The 13236-nt window shown below is 44.0% G+C and overlaps 1 protein-coding gene across 1 annotated transcript in view; it reads right to left on the bottom strand.

The window, feature by feature from the left end:
- Window positions 1-8975, bottom strand: part of LOC127645305 (myosin regulatory light chain 2, smooth muscle minor isoform) — a 352700-nt gene extending 343725 nt beyond the window's left edge. The window contains exon 1 of the mRNA XM_052128880.1: window positions 8964-8975. The gene's annotated coding sequence lies outside the window, so the exon portion shown is untranslated. The remainder of the gene's footprint in view (window positions 1-8963) is intronic.
- Window positions 8976-13236: the final 4261 nt, after the last annotated feature.

Here is a 13236-nt window from a genome sequence, read left to right as displayed (position 1 = left end):
CCCATTTCGGTGCCTTGTCACAATCCTGTTTCTGAGCTCTGCAGGCAGTTCCTTTGACCTGATTTCTTGGTTTTTGCTCTGATATGCATTTTCAGCTGTGAGACCTTATATAGACAGGTGTGTGCCTGTCTGAATCATGTCCAAGCAATTGTATTTGCCACAGGTGTACTCCAATCAAAGTGTAGAAACATCTCAAAGATGATCCAGAGAAATGGGATGCACCCGTCTAAATTTCAAGTGTCATAGCAAAGGGTCTGAATAATTATGTCAATTAGATTTTCAGTTTTTCTTTTTTTAATACATTTGCAAAGTTATTAAAAATCTAGGTTTTGCTTTGTCATTATGGGGTATGGACTGTGGATTGTTTTTTTTTAAATACATAATTTTAATCATTTAGAATAAGGCTGCAACATAACAAAATGTGAAAAAAATTAAGGGGTCTGAATACTTTATGAATGCACTTTATATTATATATGTTGATGAGGTGAGGCTATTGGTTATAAATGTGGTTATAAACACCACATTCAGATGTCACAATGTGGTCAATTTCAAAACAAGTTGTTTTTGCAGAGTGGAAATAATAAATGCTCTTTTTGGACTAGAAAGGATATTTTGAGTTCTAACATTTACTGTATGTTTACATAGCACAAGTGACCTCTTATGCCAAAAACTCAAGGAAAATTTGATTCCTCATGATATAACTCTTTTAAGGCTGAATAACAGAATAACATTTAAATTCTTAGATGAAAATCACATGAACAGGATGTTTTGGTTAGTCCCTGATCATTGACCATCATGTTTTGTTGAGATTGATAAAACTTTATTTCAGTGATGACATTACATCACAAAAAGACATTACAAACAATACCCCAGTAGCAGATCTAGGCAAGTGGAAGCTGGAATGGAGGTGGGTTTAAGAGAAAAACTAGTTTGTCTGAAAAACTGAGAGTTAGACACAAAAGAGATAACAAAGAGATAGACACAAGTTGATTTGCTACCCGGTTAAAAGTCAAAGGAACATCAGCTTGGAGTCAATTGGCTTAAAATTTCACATATGAAATGTGATTGCTTGGCATAGTAGTGATGTTTCTTTTTGGGGTCATTTTGTAAATTGTAGAAAAAAATTATAAAATAAATCAAAACAAACAACTGGCAGGACTGTATTTGTAGAATGTGTACAATTGTCAGATAATCTTTTTAATCTTTTTTAATGTAATTCGTATTCATGTTTTATATCTGAAGTCTTTTTATAAAGAAGATTGAAGCATGCTATCAAGTTGAAATGTTGACTGTAATCAAGATTACGAAAGTCATTAAGTATTAACCTGATACTTCAATGTGAAGCATATTTTTCAAGCTATTTAAAGGCTTTGGGCTTTCATAGACCCCAACTCCGAGAAACCAGAGGTATCATCACCCTTATTATGTGTACAGTTAAATAGGCTGAAATGTTTGTGTCAGTTAATTGCTGAAGCATAAGGCCTGGGGGAAACAGTAGATCCATATTCTTTGCCAGCATAAATGTTGAGATAAAAAATTTATACTCTGTTTTAGTGTAACCCTGCCCACATGCTCACTTTATGTTTGTGGAGGAGATGTTGGCATGTTCAGGAAGTTTTCCAGAGGGCTGATCACATTTTAAACAAAACTCATCCTCTCAAATTTTAATATACAAAGATTCATACATTAATCTTTCATTATCTGCAGTGTAAAAAGTGAAACCATGAGGCTGTTACTGTAATGAGTTGTTACAGTCATTTGTTACCTGATCTGACAATTAAAAATGCTTTTGTTGGTGTGACCTGTAGTCAGGTTAAATCAGTGATATTAAATTATATTTTTTACTTGAACCAGCCTTCATTTAGATGTTTCAACCTGAATCACATTTTATAATACCTGAAAAACATATTTTACATTTCCTACTTTAGGTGCTTTAGTTTAGCCTTTAGAAAATAGATAGTTTTGATTCTAACAAAATATGTTTTAATTGCATAAGCCACATTCAAATCTGCTGAGAAATGACAGTAAATATGCACTTGTGACTGCACATTCAATATTAATGTACAAAGTTGATGTATTGCTTGTCGACTGTAGCAATCTCTGAAACATAGGTTCTGGTCCTGCGGTGGAAACTAGGAAGTAATGGTTCAAATAAACAATGTTGAGCATGATACGGAGGTTGCATTTTTGCTCTAAAATGTTTACAGTTTTATTCCACTGATTGGTAGGTTTAGGGTTGGGGAAAGGTTTAGGGATTAGAGTTCATTAAATATGCATTTCTTTTGACTGTATTGGCTTACATTATTTAGAACAAAAATGACAACTCTCTTTTGGTGTCACCCTGTGGACATTTTACCTTAACAGCACTTAGGTAAAATTTCTGCAGCAGTACTTTTGACCTTCTGTTTCCAAATTAACAGTGTGATTCCAGACTGAAACTAAAATGTTTGCACCCTTTCTATTGAGATGAGCTTACTGCACACAACAACAAACTCAGCACGAGCCATGGTGTCCGATTCATAAACAAAGGATTCAATGGGGTCTTTTCAATGAATCACACAAAAATAACTCAGAATTCAGAGCTCAGGTTAGCAGTTTGAATCAGAGTCGCTTTCTCAGCGAATCAGCTGTCAGTGTGTTCACAACTGGGAGTGCAGACATTAAAAAAAAAAAAACGAGTCCCAGGTGTACAGTATTTCAGACTTCTTTAGAATTAAAAATACTGCGTTATTAACCATGGTTACTATATTATCACCATATTACTGTACTAACACCATGGTTAATTGCATTAAAATTATGGTTTCTGCTAAAAACATGGATGCTACAATATTAGTGATGCCAAGCCTCAGGAACGAGTGCAATCGACAGACTCTGTCCAGATCAAACCCTTCTCTGCACTCCCCAACATTCACTAAGACCAAATCACTGTGATGAAATCAACATTTATATACATTTTTATTTATAATTTTAATTAGTATTAAAGGAAATGTTTAGAGTGAAACAGGAAATCAGATGGGAAAAAGAGTGGGATAAAACGTGGATTCGAAACTGCTAGGACATCACTGAACTTTCACACACCATCTTTAAACCCCGCGTCACTGCTTCGACACCTAAAGTTTAATTTGTCGTATATTTCTGTAGTTCCATCGAACTATTGGGGTGCAAATAGCTGCACTGTGTGGCAGATGCTATTTATACAATTATGCCGTATTTACAAGGGGTGTGAAAACTTATGAGAAAAAATGGGAACACACTTATGGACTTAACTATATTAAACCCTAGATTAATGGTTTATCAGCTTTCTTTCTTATCTTGGTGTGACAGGGCGGAGGGCAGGGCCGGGTTGTGATTTTATACACCTGGCCCCTTATCAGGCTAATCAAGCCTCCGAGAGGGATAAAGGCCAACTGCGGATGGTGGTATGGGAGAGAGAGAGCGTTTAGGCAGCTGTCCATCATATGTGTTTGTTTGAGTGTTTTTGTTTAGTGGAGTTCTCGCCGCTACCATCCACCCCAAAGGAGCAGCCATGGCCATCTGCCGGAGGAGACCGGCCGCCTGGAAGCGGAGGAACGGCCGCCGACCACAAAGGAAGGAGGGGCTCCCAACCAACCGCCTGCAGCCGTTACTGCTGCCAGGGGCGGAGGAGACCCCTACCGTCCACCAAAAATTTGGCGGGGCGTTCCGTCCACCAGGTGCCGGAGGACTGCCTGATCCACCCCAGGAGGCATGGCTGTCGTCCACTAGAGGGGGGAGGAGTGGCAGAGGACCAAGCTACGGCGTATCAGAGAACTGTTTTTTTTTCTTTCTCTCTCCCACTGCCACTCCATGTTGGCCTTTTTGGTGTTTTTTTTTTTGGTTGTTTGTTGGGAGTACTACAGGAAGTACGCCCTATTTTAATCATTATTGTTTCCCTCCCCCTGTCCCCTCCCAGATTCAGGAAGGTGGGGATGACCTGCCGGCAGAGTAAGGCACGCCCTCCCCCAGGGAAATGTGGGGGTGTACGTCATGCCGGGTGTTCCCCAGCCTGAAAAAACAAGGGAGGAATGTGACAGGGTGGAGTGTGGGGCCGGGTCGTGATATTACACACCTTCATCAGGCTAATCAAGCCTCCGAGAGGGATAAAAGCAGACAGGGTGTTTACTGGCAGCTGTCCTTCATATGTGTGTGTTTGTGTCTTTTTGTTTAGTTCTTAATTAAAATTTTGTTTACATTGTCAAGCCGGTTCTCGCCTCCTCCTTTCCATTAATCCCTTTACACATGGGCATTCAGTCTTTTTTCTGAACACCAATCAATATCAAGCAATTCTGTGATTTTTGACTTAAAATGGCCATTTTGCTCCTAAATGTTTCAGTTTAGGATCCAAAGTCATTTTTTTTTTATTCTGGAGCCCTGGATTAGTCTGCTTTTGTGTGTGTTTAGGGGATGTTTGCAGGGTTTTTAGTGACCAAGAGCCTGAAATCTATTGGATTAGGCCTAACTGCACATATCTGTTGTAAACCCAGCATAGTGAAATTTACATTAGTCATTCCACACATTACTGTACATAACACTCATGATGAAACACATAAACCTATGAACATGTAAGACATGTAACAATATCTCCAGAACACCCCTACATTTTGATATGATACAATGAGATAAGGGGAGGGACAAAAAGATACTGAAAAAAGGAAAAGAAAGAAAAGTTAGAAGGATGCATTGGCGTTAAAGCCAATGTTGTTCACCCCCATTCCGTTGCCACCCCCAAAGTGATTAAGCATGCAGTGAACTAGAGGCATGGTGATTAGCCACTGTGACTACATGTCAGAAAAGGACAGTGTGTGGGACACTGCGGGACACTGGTAAGCTCAGGCTGCATCGACCCTTTATGGAAATCCCACTAATAAGAATCAGGGAGTTAGCACACCCGCCCACACATCTGCAGTCAGACACTCATACTGATAATGTAATGTTCTTCTCATTGGTATGGGCTTACGCAGGTAATGGCCAAGTTGCTTTCACATGTTTCCGCAGACATTTACAAATCTTGTTTTCCGTCACTGTTCCAAGGCAGTTAACAAGCTTCCTGTTATCGACACACAAAAATCAACATTCTTCTAAATGCTACACAATTGCCTTCTGAGGTTATTATAAAAAAAAATTGAGATCGATGAACCATTTCAAAACAGCCGAATTATATTTAGTTTATGAATGCAAATAACTGCAGTGGCTGTTGATTAATTTAATGCAGAATGATGCTGTTCTCAGACAGATCTTGAAACTCCTAATGCTAGAAGTTTAGGCACAAAAGTCATCTACACAAATATCACCCTGCTTAAAAAAGCAGTTTAAACCAGCTCATGCTAGTCTCCCAGCCCGATCAGGCAGGTCTATTGGCTGATTTTAGAGAGGTTTTATGCACTGATCAGATGGTCAATCTGAGAGACCTGCTTGCAAACTGGATAAACCAGTTGAAGACCAACTTAAACCAGATAAGATTTGCAAACCAGCTTAGGCTGTTTTCATAAGATTAATATAGTCGATTTGATTCTGTAATTCTGTAATTGATTTAATTATTATTATTATTATAATAGACAATATTTGTATATAGCAACTTTAAAGTTAGCTCTTCAAGGCACTTTACATAGGAAAAACAAGATATAAAAATAAAAAGGACATAGAAAAGAAAATAGAATAGAATGTTCAAAAGGTAAACATGTTTATCTGAAATATATTAATAATAAAACAGAATACAAAAATCAGTCAATCAATCAATCAATCAAGTAAAAGCTTTTTTAAAATAAGTTTTAAAAAAGCTATTAAAAAATTTGATAATTTTGTTACCACAAGAAGCACATTTTTAGGTTACCTGACAGAAAATGTTTTACATTGTAACTTAATTGCAAGCCCTGGCACAGTGTGTAGACCAACCTGCAGCCCGACTCCCCCACCATGTGTTTCTCTCTCCATGTGGCTAGATTCAATTTTGGCGAGGTACTTGAACAAAAGGAAAAAGAAAATGTTGGAAGTGTACTGTCTTTCAGCAATGCAATGCCTTTACTCAGCTCCTTTCCTGATTATATTCCTGTGAGCCCCTCAACATTAACATCTGTTGGAGGAGAATTTGCGACTTGCACCCCTTTCATCTACTTATTTATTTATCTCCTGATGCCCCCACAGATAAATGTATTATATATTTATTAAAGGGGTTGGGATTATTTGTCACTGTCATTGTTGTTTATCTGGGCACTGTATATGTCATAAGGTTGCTAGCGTGTTAACTTGTGTGATGTCCCAACTGGGAGCCTCTGCCATATGTGTGCTTGACATTTCATGCAGTTAAGTGGTGTGTAAAGTCAATGACAAAAACAAATGCACTTTCTCTTCTGCTTGCAGACACAGCTTTGTGATGTGCTTATAAGTTCTGCTGACTTCATACACTCAGATAAAGCTAGCCATTACATTAGTTCATGTATTAGGTATCATAAACAGACAATGAACAATAAGTTTTATAGCCTTTATTTATTTTGGAAATTTTATTTTACATTACAAATTAACATTAACAAGATTATTAAATGCTGTAAAAAAAACAAAAAATTATCCATTGTAAAAGTGAATATGTGCGGTTGTTACCTTAAGGAGTTATTTCAAATAAAACGAATCCTTAAAAATTGCTTTTGTTGTTGTAAACTAATGAAGTCAGGTTGATTTTGTAATATTAGGCAATATTTTTGACTTACATGAAACTAAATAATTTTGATGCTACTACACGAAGCATTATTTTTTTAAGTTTAACCATTTACAATAATGTTTAATTTGTTAACATTAGTTAACTAAATTAGTTACCATGTAATGAACAACACTTTTACAGCAGTTATTAATCTTAGTTCTCTTACGAGAGGTTCTCTCGTATTGCGTAAGCTAGCTTCATCTAGTCTGAGATATTGAAGCCAAAAAATTATCCTTAATTTTGTATCATTTGTCAACGCAGTGCAGCAACTGGAGACCTTGAGCGGGCTAGCTAGCGAGCTCATTGGTTGCTCTGCGGCAACTGCTGCAGCCTATAGACGAACTTGCGTGAACTCGCGCCCAATAAGAGGCGCCCGCGCGCTCACTGTCCCAAAGCCCGCCAGAATGGGCGTGGCTAGGGTGCATATAAGCGCATTTCGTAGGCTGGAACCCTGATTTTCATCTCTTCAGCGAAGCTCTTCGCATCTCTGAAACTGCAAGAAGCCGCGTCGCCGTTCGAGGGGCATCAAGCAAGCTTGGACAGCTTCGAAGAAGCCGGCGCCGCCACCTTCAGCCATCCTGCGAGCTACGCCATCCGGCGACGTATCCTTTTAAAGCAAACTAGTTCCTCAGTGAACTTCACAAAAGAGCACGAGCGTCTTTTTAAAGATGCCTCGCCCCTGCGGTTCATGCCGCACCCCTCTCAGCGCTGGAGACTGCCACATCATCTGCGCTCTCTGCCTTGGACTGGGGCATGCAGAGCTCGCCTCGCTGACGGCGGATGCGACCTCTGCGAGAGCTTCGATGTCGACCCTGCGGGCTCGACTCGAGCGCTCAGGACCGAAGCCGTCGCGCCGCATTCTGTTTCGCCACGCCGGAAGAAGCGCCGCTCCCAAAGGCTGCCGGAACTGGGTTTAGAAGCGACTGTCTCGCCGGAGCCTCTCCCTCGAGCATCGCGTTCACCCTCCCGCCCCGGGACGCGCAGTTGCCGCCGAGCGGCCGCACTGCTGCCACCTCGGAGAGCGAGGCGGAGGACAAGGGCTGCTGTTCCATCATGGCTTCAGACAGCGAGGAGTGGTCACAAGCCTCCTCATCGGCCCAGGAATCCAGCAGGACCCGCGCCGGAGTCGAAGGGGAACTGATACGCCTACTCACACAGGCCGTCGACCGCTTCGGGCTCGAGTGGTCACCGCCCCCTGAGCAGGCTCCCAACAGACTCGACGGCTGCTTTCTTCAAAGCCGTCACCGCGCGGCGCCTTCTTCCTGCCGGAACTCCACGCAGAGCTCTCTAAATCGTGGAACACGCCTCTCTCGGCCAGGATTCGATCCCACGTCTCCACCTCTCTCGCTTCAGTGGACGGCGCTGCCGAGAAGGGCTACTCTTCCATCCCCCCGGTCGAGGATTCGGTAGCAGCACACCTTTGCCCGCCCTCCGCGAGATGGCGGTCTAAGCCAGTGCTCCCGTCTAAGGCCTGCAGAACTACTTCCGCCTGTGTTGGCCACGCCTATTCCGCCGCCGGCCAAGCCGCATCTGCTCTGCATTCCATGGCCGTCTTGCAGATCCTCCAAGTGGACCTTCTTCGGGAATGGGATGAGAAAGGCAGGCACCCAGAGGCTGTTACAGATCTAAGGAGCTGACGGACCTCGCCCTTCAGCGCCACCAAAGCTGCAGCTCAAGCCCTAGGGAAGTGCATGGCCTCGCTGACTGTAACCGAGACACCTGTGGCTAACGCTAGCCGACATGGGAGAAGCTGAGCGCTCCACGTTCCTCAACGCGCTCTCTCCGTCCGGTCTCTTCGGTTCCGCGGTAAGTGGCATTGTTGACCGTTTTTCGGAAGTCCAGAAAGCCACCCAAGCCATGAATCTCTTCCTGCCTCGCCGCGCTAGCTCCTCTGCTGGCCGCCCACGTAACCAGCCTCCTGCACGAGCATCTTCACAGCGCCCAGCTCAACAAAGCCAGACTTCCCAGCGTCGACAGGGCGGCCGCCCCAGATCGTGCTCAGACAGCCGCCGCAGACCGCCGCCCCCCCGCGGGCCTCGGCCTAAGACTGCGCTGAAACCTGAACAACCGAAGTCCTCCTAGCTTTGTTGAAAAAACGACGGCTCAGTCCCCACGAGCCCGTGCGCGCGTCCCCTCTCTGCCCGCTCTGTCACACGGAAAGCAAACACCTCTCTATGTGTAAGTCCCGTGCCCGTGACTATGCTCGCGCATCACTTATCAGATGTGACTCTTTCCCCATTCATCTCAATCGGGAAGTCACTCACAGAACAGCATGTCTGCGAGCAGTCATGCATAAGCACAATAAGCACGCTCACACATTCTGTTCAGCCCGCTGTGTACGGCAATCAGGGCGACTCGGCCATTCACCCTCTAGCGTTACGCTTCAAAGCGTGGGAAGCTATCCCAGGGATATGCAAATGGGTGTTAAGCACAATAAAACAGGGCTATTTGCTACAGTTCGATCGCCGCCCTCCCCGCTTCAGGGCGCAGCTCGAAACTACTGTGAACACGGAAGCAGCCTGCATGCTTCGTTCAGAAATAGCAAACCTTCTGTGCAAAAGGGCCATAGAGAGAGTGCCGCCTTCACTGAGCGAGTCGGGGTTTTACAGCCATTATTTTCTTGTCCCCAAGAAAGACGGCGGCCTCAGACCAATATTACATCTCAGGGTTTTGAACAAGGTGCTTGCAAAAAGACCGTTCAAAATGCTTACAATCAGGAAACTCCTCGCGCATGTGTGCCAGGGGGACTGGATTATTTCTCTCGATCTGAAAGATGCCAGTTTTCAGATTCAGATAAATTCCCATCACAGGCCATTCTTGAGATTCGCCTTCGACGGTCAGGTTTATCAATACACCGTCCTTCCGTTCGGCCTGTCCTTAGCACCCCGTACTTTCACGAAGTGCATGGATGCGGCGCTCGCACCCCTGCGGAGTCAGGGCTTGCAAATTCTGAACTATTTGGACTATTGCTGCCGCGTACGCGTCGAAAGACCTGCCATGCCCGTTAGGCATTAGGGCTCACTCCACCAGAGGCATGGCCTCCTCGTGGGCATGGTCCAGCGGGATTTCCATTCAGGACATATGTGTGGCAGCGGGCTGGGCTTCCCCCTCCACCTTTGTCAGATTTTACAATCTGGAAGTGCCCGCTCTGCAGGCAAAACTACTAGCGGTTTAATACGCTACAGCTCCCCTGGTGAGCTGCACTAATGGGACACATTCCACACAGACCGGCACCGCCGCTCTGTTTTTCCCTTCCCACTATGTGCTTATGTATCACACACACACACACTGACCCGCACTCTTGCCGGCCAAATATTATTTCCCCACTCACAAGGGCTCCCCCGGGTCCCCCCACCCCCCTGGGGCTCATGCAGTGGATGCTTGGCGCGCACGGTGTTGACAATGGGTTCCCGTAGCGTAAGCTAGCTTACGCAATACGAGAGAACCTCTCGTAAGAGAATGTCTCGGTTACCTACGTAACCTCGGTTCTCTCTAGATGAGGGAACAAGTATTGTGTAGCTGGCCGTGCTCGCGCCACGAGCGATTTTCGCTTAATTCGCTTATATTGCGATTTTCGCTTATATGCACCCTAGCCACGCCCATTCTGGCGGGCTTTGGGACAGTGAGCACTCGGGCGCCTCTCATTGGGCACGATTTCACGCAAGTTCGTCTATAGGCTGCAGCAGTTGCCGCAGAGCAACCAATGAGCTCGCTAGCTAGCCCGCTCAAGGTCTGCAGTTGCTGCACTGCATTGACAAATGATACAAAATTAAGGATAATTTTTTGGCTTCAATATCTCAGAAAAGATGAATCTTTCCCGTAGCGTAAGCTAGAGAAACGAGGTTACGTAGGTAACCGAGACGTTAATTTCAATTTACACTGGCAGCCAAAAGTTTGGAATAATGTACAGATTTTGCTCTAATGGAAAGAAATTTGCACTTTTATTCAACAAAGTGGCATTCAGCTGATCACAATGTATAGTCAGGACATTAATAACATAACAAAATTACTATTACAATTTGAAAACAATGTAAGAACTTCTTAAACTACTTCAAAGGGTTCACATCAAAAAATACTCCAAATGCAGCAATGACAGCTTTGCAGATCCTTGGTAAATGGTAGTGCTTATCATACCATATCAAGTTTTTTTTTTTTTTACCTTAGAGGTTATCAAAGCACTTTACACTGTGTCCCAATCACCCATTCACACACCAATGGCGGCAGAGCTGCCATTCAAGGTGCTAGTCTGCCATTGGGAGCCACTTGGGGTTCAGCGTCTTGCCCAAGGAACCGCCAACCCTGAGATTGAAAGCAGACCTGCTCTACCACCTGAGCCTCAGCTGCCCCATTCCATTGCCATTTTGCTTCCAGCAGTCAGATTGTCCAAAGACTCTGGGGACATTTCACCCCACGCTTCCTGTAGCACTTGCCATAGATGTGGCTGTCTTGATCCATAACACTCTTTTCTAATTATCTGTTGTCCAATGTCCGTGTTTCTTTGCCCACTTTAACTGTTTCAAAAGTGGCTTTTTCTTTGCAATTCTTCCCATAAGGCCTCCACCCCTGAGTCTTCACTTTACTGTTGTACATAAAACTGGTGTTGAGCGTGTAGAATTCAATAAAGCTGTCATCTGAGTACATGTGAGGCATCTATTTCTCAAAATAAAGACTCTGATGTACTTATCCTCTTGTTTAGTTGTACATCTGGGCCTTCCACATCTCTTTCTGTCCTTGTTAGAGCCAGTTGTCATTTGTCTTTGAAGACTGTAGTGTACACCTTTGTATGAATATTTGTATAGCCTTAATTCCTCAAATCAATGATTGACTGACGAACTTCTAGAGAAAGTTTGTTTTTTGGCAGTTTTGACCTAATATTGACCTTAAGACATGCCAGTCTATTGCATACTATTGCAACTCAAAAACAACAGCAAAGACTATGTTAAGCTTCATTTAACGAACCAAATAGTTTTCAACTGTGTTTTATATAATGGCAAGTGATCTTCTAGTACCAAATTAGCAATTTAGCATGATTACTCAAGGATAAGGTATTGCAGTGATGGCTGCTGGAAATGGGGCCTGTCTAGATTTGATCAAGAACTTTTTTCAAATAGTGATAGGGCTGCTTTTAACATCAATTATGTCCTGACTATACTTAGTGATCAGTTGAATGCCAGGAATGCCAATTTCCTAACGAAACAGCACAATCTCAACATATTTCCAAGCTTTTGGCCGCCAGTGTATACTGTAATCTTTTTAATTAAAAGTTATGTTAATGTTAGTTAATTCATTATTAATCAACATGAACTAAAAATTTACATTTCTGTTTTTATTAACTAACATTAATCAAGATTAATATATATAAAAATGTAATGTTCATTGTTAGTTTATGATACCTAATTTACTAATGTTACCAAATGGATCTGTAGAGGGTTCAAGAGAAAGGATGAGTCGGGAAGCATAGACAGCAACAAGGTGCTATTTGTACACTCTTTCAGTGTTTTTCTGAGCTCATTTAGGTAGCTTCCCAGATAACAAAAACTCTCAATAAACAAACTTTCCTTTTATATGCCACTCTCCTCATTCTCACAGGAATTAGAGACAGGTGTTAGACATAATTTAGCTCAGGTGTAAGCGCCCTTACTGCTTTCTCTCTCTACTGACAGAGCGCTCGACCACGCCCCCACTGCCACATAACCCTTATAGTGTTGTTAGTTCACGTTAATTATTGTTCCCCTTCTGTCGCTCTCTCCACGTTGTGTCAGAGAAGCGACACTAGGGGTCTCTCTTGAGCGCTGATATTCACCTCTGATCTATGAAAAAAGGCCAATGAGAAGTTGGCAGCCGGTATTTGCATGTACCGCCCCCGGACATACGGGTATTAAAGCGGCACAAATACAGGAGTTCATTCAGAAAATTTCTTCGGAGCCGATGGTCGTGTCTGCAATTGCTGCGAGTTACACACCAGTTCCTGCTATTCCTCTGCGTTTGTGGATGGTTCATGTTCTCACTGCGAGAACATCACCATGACAATATTACGGTCGCGGCTCGCTTACAACCGTAAGCAAGCCACTCCAGCCGCCCCCGCGTTGTTCCTTCTTCCCACGGGATTGAGGACGATGCGGTTGGCGATGGAGGCAATTTGGGGATGGCAGCGGCTGCAGCTCCGCCGGGTACGCCCCCTCGGACCACCCGCACTCATTGACTCCCGTCCGTGCTCGAGGCAACGGCGACTCGCCTTACAGCCAGTCCGCCTACCCTCCTGACACCGAAGCAGATGAGCTCGCCGCGGCATCGGAGGGCGCGGTATCTGATGCTGAGGACTCCCCTGGGCTGCCGCTTTCGGGCCTACACGCCCAGGCTGAGGCCGACGCGCAGATGACCGACATGCTTTCCCGGGCAGCCACTAGCATGGGCTTGGATTGGAACCCTCCATCCTCCCCACAGCCATCACGGCTGGATGACTGGTTCCTGGGGTCTGGACGCCGCTCACAGCCTTGTCCCACTCCAGTCCCGTTCTTACTGGAAGT

The sequence above is a fragment of the Xyrauchen texanus genome, chromosome 6 (genome assembly GCF_025860055.1).
Source record: "Xyrauchen texanus isolate HMW12.3.18 chromosome 6, RBS_HiC_50CHRs, whole genome shotgun sequence".
Classification (NCBI taxonomy): domain Eukaryota; kingdom Metazoa; phylum Chordata; class Actinopteri; order Cypriniformes; family Catostomidae; genus Xyrauchen; species Xyrauchen texanus.
The sequence above is the reverse complement of the archived record's forward strand: the minus strand, read 5'-3'. Positions and strand labels throughout refer to the sequence as shown.